Raw genomic sequence first — 9,400 nt, forward strand, 5'->3', positions numbered from 1 at the left:
CTCGTCCTGGTGGTGCGCCGGGGGGGGGGGGGGGGGGCTCGTCTCCTGTACCCAGTGGCGGGGTCGATGCCGTGTCTGCATCCCCTGCGGTAATTCCCCCTCCTTCGTTGCCCCGGTCTGGGGGAAGCCTTGTCCCGGCTGCCGTGGTCGTGTCCCGTGAAGGTCAGGTGTTGGGCCCTTATCGGGATGCCCGGGTGCTTCCGATCCCTTGGTGCCCTTCCACTATCTGGGTGTCGCGATTGATTGATTGATTGATGAAGATTAAGCCACCCAAAAGGTGGCACGGGCATGAATAGCCCGTAAGTGGTGGCCCTTTTGAGCCATTACCAGTATCAAGAGCTGATACTGGAGATCTGTGGAGGTGCGACTGCACCCTGCGTGACGGGAGATGTCTCCCGTCTGGGTGTCGCGGGTGAAGGAGTTTGTTTATAGGGTGCCGGATAAGATGTCTCAGACGAAGGCGCCGCCTGGTGGCCGGGTGTCCTTTGACACGTTGATGATTTGGGAAGCGTACTACTTGCGCTTTCCGATATACAAGTTCCCGGAAAAATATTAGTGGACGTCATGTACACAACGCTTCGCCATGGATCAGCTGACGCCATGAACTCGACATCCAGCCCTAAGGTGCGGCAAATCTCCCTCTACTGTCCGCCTCTGTTTTAGTCACCGCTCCTCTATCCACGGCACGACGCGACTAGCTCTTTTGACATTCTTATCTTCCTCAACGTCAACACGTCTCCCATCATCTGTCCGGGTGCAGTCATCGAGAGGGTAAACCCTTCATGCAAACTGCACCTACTCTCAAGAAGAAGAAGCGACAGTGCTGGCTATTGTGCAGGTAGGTCTACGACGAGACTACATCCACCAGCTATGGCATCACGCTGGTTGTCATAACTACTTCACAAAGGAGCTAGTATGTCATTGAAGCACTGAGCGACTTACCTCACTCTCTAGCGTCCAATGTCTGCTGTACAAATGTTTGTATTTCCTGTGTGGGAAGCAGGCTGTGGCGCTCAGAACTTCAGTCAGGGTTTACCAACATCCGCCCTGGTGTTTATTATGTTTTGTTGTTATATTATTTTCCGATTTGGTCATTGGTTTCCTGTGTGGGGTGTTCTCGCCACGACGTCATTGGTCAGTCGAAAGAGAATTATTTATTGTAAATCAGAGTTCATCAACAAAATCAGCTGCAACGTAGCGTGTGTCAAGATTTAGTTTAGCTTAATTATTATGCACCCCACACCCAAATTGTAGGTGGTGAAAGATGCATCCTATATCCATCCTGTGAGTTGTGATGGAAGCTGGTGTATCCCACACCCATCCTGTGGGTGGTGATAGAAGCAGGTGTACCCCACACCCATCCTGTGGGTGGTGATGGAAGCAGGTGAACCCCACACCCATACTGTGGGTGGTGATGGAAGCAGGTGAACCCCACACCCATCCTGTGAGTTAGGAACAGGATTTTGTACATGAAAATAGCACAAGGGAATGTGTGGAGTGAGTGGATGCTCAGCATGTTTAGGGATTTAAGCACGGGCTGTGTCTTGTCTGAAGACAGAGTTTGTTATAGATCGGATAGAATATTTTTGCTGAGTGATGATGGGCTTGAGGTAATTTGCAGTGGTCGAACCCCATGCATAGATACCGTATGTTAGATAGCGATAGATTAGTGAGTAGTATAGTGAAAGGAGATCAGAGTGGGGAACATAATATCTGCAGATGAAGAGTCACAATAATGTGGCTGAAAAATGTTGACGAAACCACACACTAGAAAATGAAAAGACGACGACGTTTCGACCATTATCAAGTCAATTGTCGACAATCGGCTTGAATGGACCGAAACGTCGTCGTCTCTTCATTTTCTAGTGTGTGTGTGGTTTGGTCAACAACATAATATCTGATTTTAGAGAGTATATCGACACTTTTTATATACATTTTTGGCTGTGTTGTATGTGGGTGACGAAGTTTAATGTCTTGTCTATGTATAGGCCAAGCAACTTTCCTAATCCTACTACGTACAGGCTTCGTTTTTCCGACAATGGGTATTATGATTATTTTACGGCGAGGGAAGTTGTACACTTCCGGCTCGTTCATTTAACATCCTGAATTATCCGTTAAGTGTAGGATCCGGCCCTTTACTTTACGATTATATAATCATATAGGCTGACCACTTTATCCTGACATTACCTTCCCTTTCATCACGTGGCTCACTTCAATGAGTGGAAAAGTTGCCAGCTGTGCGGCACAACCTTGAGCCACCTGGCTATGTTGCCAGTTGGCATACAAACCAGTAGTTAATACTCGCGGACCTCCCGCACGACAGCGACAAATACGACACAGTGTTTCACACTTATAAACATGATCGTTACTACACATAAGCAGAGGGTTGCCACCCCCATACCATACCCATCCTGTGGGAGGTGGAAGATCAAGGGTTAACGAGGTACCCCATACCCATACCTTGAGGTTACCTTGAGGTGCTTCCGGGGCTTACAGCGTCCCCGCGGCCCGGTCGTCGACCAGGCCTCCTGGTTGCTGGACTGATCAACCAGGCTGTTGGACGCGGCTGCTCGCAGCCTGACGTATGAGTCACAGCCTGGTTGACCCATGAACAAATCCACAAAGGCCGTGACGAGGATTCGAACCTGCGTCCAAGAGCATCCCAGACGCTGCCTTAATTTACTGAGCAGGAGCACCCCATACCCATCCTGTGGGCGGTGAATGGATTACAGAGGCACAAGGGCTCAGGAAACAGTGGTGTCTAGTACACATACGAACATTGATCGGTCAGCTTTGCTCTGGTCTGCTCACTAGTGTTACATTATTGTTTTTGAGTACATTGATGCATAGAGTGATTGTATGTAATTATTGTTTGAGGCTGGTTGTGCCAGGGTTTTGTCGGCTGTAGGTGAGGCTATTTCCTTGTTGTATCCATCGTATAACCCATCCTCCTGTTTAAATAGTACTTTTTGTAACTATGTTCACCATAGTACAAACATTGATGTACTAAGGAATTAGATAGTTGAATTTTGTACTATTCACTTTATAGTTCGAAAAAATGAAGCTAAAAACAAACTTTTTAAACTTAAATATTCCTAGGCCTAGTACAGTACACATATGCACTATATTAGGCCTCATATGGCGTGTATTAGGCCTAGGAAGGTTAGGTTAGTTTAGTTTGTCTTTGCAACATAAGCAGAAAATAGTTTTCCGGTTTGTCTAAATTCAATAGTACCGATTTATACTTTCTAATGATTGATAAAGATTAAGCCACCCGAAGGGTGGCACGGACGTAAATAGCCTGTAAGTGGAGGCTGTTTGAAGTCATTACCAGTACCAGTAGCTGGTACTGTAGACCCCAGATGAATGGGGTCTGGAAAGTGGGACAGTCTGTAGAGGAAGCTTCGGTGTCGCAGAGAGTAGAGCCAGGGCTCAACCCAGCAAGGGCAAGGATTTTTAGACAGATAGCAGACTCAATCACACCGCACAAAGCACTAGAGGGGTTGCCAAGAGGGCCGAGCATCAACCAGAAGCTCTTGTTGATATTCCGTTACAGCATCACTATCTCAAGGGGGGCCCTCAGGACTCTATTGTTTCCTGTTCTTCGGTTTCTTGTTTTGGCTTCGTGTCTGTACATGGGTGTCCACAGGCGACAGTGTAGGGTATTGCGGGAGATCCTCAATATTCCGCGGTAAGTCGATGGTGATCGCCTGGCTATTTCTGAAAGCCGACCTGTGGTTGTGTCCAAAATGTCAGGTGCGTTGTGACCCCTCAAACATGGGCGTACGTACCTGATGAGACGTCGAGACTGCATCTTCGAAGCCGTACTCATCTACGCCGGAGAGTTCCTCATCGTCCACACGCTCGTCTGAAGATGAGTAGTCCTCTTTGTCTTGTGTCACCAGTATTCCTGCTTTCTGTGTGTTGGGTACCGGTGTCAGCGTCGTCTGGGTGTCTGCAGTTGTCGTCGTCTGTGGAGAGTCCGTCTGGGTGTCCGCAGTTGTCGTCAACTGTGGGACTTCGGTCTGGGTGGTTGCAATTCCATATTGTCACTGGTGCCAGTACAGGCACAATGCCATTTGTTTCCAAAAGCCCGTTCACTGTTCTGAAGAACCAGTTGTGATCTTGTTTCGCAACTATGTCCACATAGGCAATGATGACTTGGACGTGGATGTTCTGGATAGATGTCGGCGTCTCTGGTTTTGGTGGGTCCTGCTGCTGAGGCTTGTTTGAACGCCTCTGGACTGAGGCGTCCAGTCCATACGATCATAGTCTGCATCTGGCTTGTAGAAGGGAGGCTTGGGAATCAGGTCCAAGGTCGAAGGTCGCGGCGACTTGCCTCTGGGCAGTCGGCCACATGGTGGTCTTCTCTTTAATCTTCTTCAGTTCCTCCTTCCTTTTTGTGTAGAGGTAGGTGGCGGCGGCGTGCTGTTATCCACAGTTCGCACATTTCTTGGTGGTGGCGGTACAGTCCTTTGTAGTTTCGAAGGTAATCTTCATCGTGGGTTGAGTGGCGTCGTTAGTCTTAATGAGAAGACCTGTCAGAGCTTTCAGTATAGTGCCTCATCGGCTAACCAGCGGTTCAGCCTGTTCATAAATATCGTTTTCCCGGCAGTGATTTGTTTGGGAGGAATTGGTGAGAGGTTCGCCTCCCGTAGTGGGACCCGGCGTTCCAGATCCAGTATGTTCTGTAGATCCGCTTTTGTTGCCACGATTACCGTGGCCTTGTTACCATGCATATGAACATCAACTGGTCCCACTGATGTTACATTGTCAATGGCTGCTGCAATTTCGCGCTTGTAGACTCCGAGGAGTCGCACCTTCACTTTGTATGTCATGTTCTCAGGCAACGCCTCAATGGCTCAGATTGTCAGGAGACCCTTGGAGTGTAGAGTGGCTTGCCGGCAGCTGTGTGGGAACAGTTTACCAGTAGCACGGGCTATGGTGAGCCCGTAGTGGACTTACCTGGCACAGGAGCGGGGCTGTAAAAGTTTGTTCTAATTGCGTTGTACGTCGGTATATGTACTATGATCCTCATCCTTTCTATAAATACTATCAAAACAGGAGGATGGGCTGTATATACATTGTATTATTGTGATAAATAAAAGTTTCACCTGGAATCATTGTTGTTCCAGATACGTTTGTCATGCGACTCGCATATTTAAAGTATATTTGCTTTCAGAATAACAAACAAACAATGCAAAGATGTGAAATGTGATGCACTCCCACGATTTTTCTTCTTACCAACCACTTGGATTGAACAGTAGAGCGACGGTCTCGCGTCTTGCAGGTCGGCGTTCCATCCCCGACCGTCCATGTGGTTGGACACCATTCCTTCCTTCCCTCACTCCTATACTACATCCTTATCCTCATATCCCTTCCAAGGGATATATAGTTGTAATGGCTTAGCGTTTTCTCTTGATAATTCCCTTCCCTTCCCCCATCTTATAAAAAAAAACACAAACGTTTCTCGGGTACAGACACGAGGAGTTACCGGTAAGTCAGGTTAAGAAGTTAGATCTGGCCAGCAACTACATGGGTGACCTTGAGGAAAGCTTCGTTCTTGGGAAGAGGATCTCGTTAATTATAGCCCATTTCCTGTCCCTGAGAATGTTTACCAGTATGCCAGGTCAAGACTAAGTTACACAAACATGTCAAGGCTAGGCTGCAAGGTGACACTATTTCCGGTTATATTCTGGAGCTTCAGACAATATTTTTGTTCTGCATATTTTCCTGATTTCTACTTCATTTATCCCACTTATTTACTTATTATCTACTTTTAATTATTTTACTAAATTTTACTTTTACTTATATAAAATAAATATAGGGTTGTACATCACCATTTAGTGAAGTTAATTAAATTATAATGGAACTTATTGGAAGCCTTATAATTTACTTATTATCTACTTCAATTAAGCCACTTATACAACTTAATATAATAAGTAAAATAAGCCACAGGAATATCCATAAAGCTTAGAAGAGCCTAGGGTAATGCAGAGCACAACATTGAAGTTAATACAGGAAGTAGAGCACCAACAAGCAGATGCCTAGCTGCTGCCAACCTGACGGCGAAGGCAGGCAGGAGGACTAGTATATGGAGAATTAAAATAACATGTAAATCAGAGAGGGAATCATACTCAGCTTCGCCTCGAGGTGGCGTGATCCCCAGGAACAGGACGTGGTCCACCGGCCAAGCGACGGCACCCAGTGTAGGTCACTTAATGTCAACGTAGTGTTGACAAGCGCCCAACAAAACATTCCCCAACTGCCCAACAAAAAAATTCTAAATCACCCAACAACAAAAAATCCAAAATACCCAACAAAAAAACTCCAAAACGCAAGAAAAATAACAAATCCAAAGCAACCAACAAAATAAAAAAAAATCCCAAACACCCAGCAAAAAAATAAATAAATAAAACACGCCCAACAAAAAATTCCCAGACACGCAACAAAAAACACAAAATATCCTCCCCACCCCCCAAAAAAAAAAAAAAATCCCAAATAACCAACAAAAACCAAAATGCCCAAGAAAAATTTCCAAAACACTCAACAAAAAAATCCCAAATGCCCAATAACAAAATCCAAAATGCTCAACAAAAAATTCCCAAACACCCAACAACAACAAAAATTCCCAAACACCCAACAACAACAAAAATTCCCAAACACCCAACAACAACAAAAATTCCCAAACACCCAACAACAACAAAAATTCCCAAACACCCAACAACAACAAAAATTCCCAAACACCCAACAAGGACTCCTGGTTCAACCTTGACGCCGAGCGGATGTCTGGACACCTCCCCCGCCTGGGAGCCGCCGGATCACGTGTTTTCGCGTTTTTGCTTTGCTACTGCCGTTTGGCATCCCTCTTCAACGGTCCGATTGTACGACGCCTGGCGCACATATCCCCTTGGGTCACGGGATTGTTGATATTTTTTTTTTTTTTTTTGGCGTGTTCTGGCTGGTTCTCCCGGCGGGGTGACGGTGTTTGGGGGCCGGCTTGGCCGAGAGGTGCTGGGGGTTGATGGGTCTTGGTAGGGTACTGGTGTGCCCTCAGTCGTGGTGGACGGCCGACTTTTGCTCTGCCGGGGGACACTGGATGACTTTTTGCGTTTTAGTTGGGGGCCGAGTTTTGGTTTTGCTACCTGGTGTTCTTTGTGTGGAGCTTGTCACCCTGAGGGACTCCTGGGGCTCCCTAATCATCTGCCCGTCTATGCGTTTTTTTGCCGTATGGCATATTAGTTTCTCGTGATTGGCGTCTGTTACAACCCTGGGTTCCTCAGTGGAAACCAGAGGTCAAATTGAGTTATAAATAAATTACTTTATATTATTTGTTGCACTTGTTGACGCGCCTTTGTTCCTATCTTCCTTGCCAAACGTAAGATGAATATTGTTTCTCGTAGAGCATTCAGACTTTTGAGCTTGTTGTGGATTAAGTATAACAGTGAAATAATTATTAATTATTCTTAGAACTATTAAAATTTAGTTTAGTTCATTTATTATGCACCCCATACCCATCTTGTGGGCGGTAGTGGAAAGGGTTACAGAGGCACATAATGGGCTCAGGGACTGAACCCCACAATTCATTTAGCTAAGCAAGTTACAATCTTGATGAGCTAGTTATAAAATTCAATATAAGTCGTCACATCAAAAATGGGTTCGAGATCGACCTCAAGTACAGGTTCTAAATTAAGCAACTGACATATGTGGAGAGCTAGTGTCAAAATTTATATGTTTGTCCTGCACACCGTCCCCCATCCAGTGGGCAGCGGTGGATAGGTTACAATCACTTAGTTACTACCTACAGTTAGCAAACTGGGGATATTTGGCTAAAATTTCTGGTAGCAGATCATTTTGAATGAAATATTTACACATCGCTGGAACATTGGTTATAGAATTGTCTCTAAATTCACGTATCTTTTCGCACTCCATCACATAGTGAAGGAGGGTGTGCGAATAATTTTGTTGACACAATTTACATTTGGTCAGGTCTACATCAGCAGATAATGAGAATTCCCAGAGATACTTGTAACCGAGTCTAAGCCGAGCAGTAGTAACATCTAGAAGTCTGCTGATTTTATTGGATGATCCATAGAGGTGTGGCTCCTCTTGCATGATAGTATGATGATAGATGGAATTACTGGTGTCAATTTCACTTTGCCTCAGATCTACAAGATCTTGTTGAAGTTCTTGGTGTACTGCTACTTTCAGATTGCTCATTGACAATCCAAGGTTACACTCAACGGCTCCTTTAAAGGCAGATTCTTTGGCTAACTTATCAGCTCTATCATGCATTCGGAGGCCAACATGAGATGGAGACCACATGAAATGGACTCTGTTACCATCCTTAATAATTTTGTTGTATTTGTGTCTAGCTTCGGACACGAGCATGTTACAGTTGTCTTAAAGAGTTGAGAGCATTTAAGGATGATAAGGAGTCACTTACAATTAATGTATCAAGTTTGGAGACTTGTACACATTTCAGTGCAAGGATCAAGGCAAATAGTTCGATCTGAAGGGTAGAGGCCCAATTGTTTATACGGACTCCCCACTCAAAGCACAAGCCATCGCCCATTGTCAGAACAACTGCACTTCCAGCTGCACCCGTGGTGCGGTGTAGGGAACCATCAGTGTATATGATTTGAGAGAGAGAATGCTCTGTGGACAGAGCATCAATATGGCTTAAGGCGTTGAGCTTTGCCTCAAGACGAAGCTTGGGCTGATCTCTAATTTGCTTCTTGGGTGGAAAGGGAGGGATTAAAACTGGAAAGGGTGTAACCTCCCACGGTGCAGGAAAGTGCCGTTGTTGTTTCTCTTGGTACAAATCATGAACCTGATACATTCTGAGTTGAGTTTCAGTTTTTGTTATCCATTTGGAACAATGCTGATCTTCAATAAAGAAATTCTGGAGGGCTTCTGTGCAAGGATTAGGATGAGTTAGCCTAAGCATTTTTATACCAATTTGACAGTTAATTTCAGTAACACGATCAACAACGCTCAGAATATTAAGTTCCTTTCTCATATTAAGTATCTTTGTGGTATGAGGGAACCCAAGGATTATCCTCAAGGCTTCGTTCTGCAAGTTTTCAAGCCCTCCAAGCTTTCTTTCAGGCATCAAAACAAGCAGAGGTGCAGCATAATCCACTAAAGATCTGATGTATGCAAGGTACATCATTTTGACAATTCTGACATTGGCACCATAGCCTGAGTGATAACCTGCAACAGCCTTGAGAGCTCGGAGCCTCTCTGTCTCGTCTCCCCGGCAACAACTGGAGCTCAGACTGGAGGCTCCTGCGTCTTCTCTGTTCGGGCTGTGTGGTGTAGAGACCTACCTATGGGACTCTGCCTTGATTCTCCTCCTCCTTCTCTCTTTATTTATTTATTTATTTATTTATTTATT

The 9,400-nt window shown here is 45.4% G+C and overlaps 1 protein-coding gene across 1 annotated transcript in view; it reads right to left on the reverse strand.

Annotated features, from left to right (window-relative positions):
* The window catches only part of LOC138349458 (ninjurin-2-like), a 31,075-nt gene extending 30,102 nt beyond the window's left edge, over positions 1 to 973 (reverse strand). The window contains exon 1 of the mRNA XM_069324241.1: positions 943 to 973. The gene's annotated coding sequence lies outside the window, so the exon portion shown is untranslated. The remainder of the gene's footprint in view (positions 1 to 942) is intronic.
* Positions 974 to 9,400: the final 8,427 nt, after the last annotated feature.

Source organism: Procambarus clarkii, chromosome 14 (genome assembly GCF_040958095.1).
Source record: "Procambarus clarkii isolate CNS0578487 chromosome 14, FALCON_Pclarkii_2.0, whole genome shotgun sequence".
Taxonomy (NCBI): domain Eukaryota; kingdom Metazoa; phylum Arthropoda; class Malacostraca; order Decapoda; family Cambaridae; genus Procambarus; species Procambarus clarkii.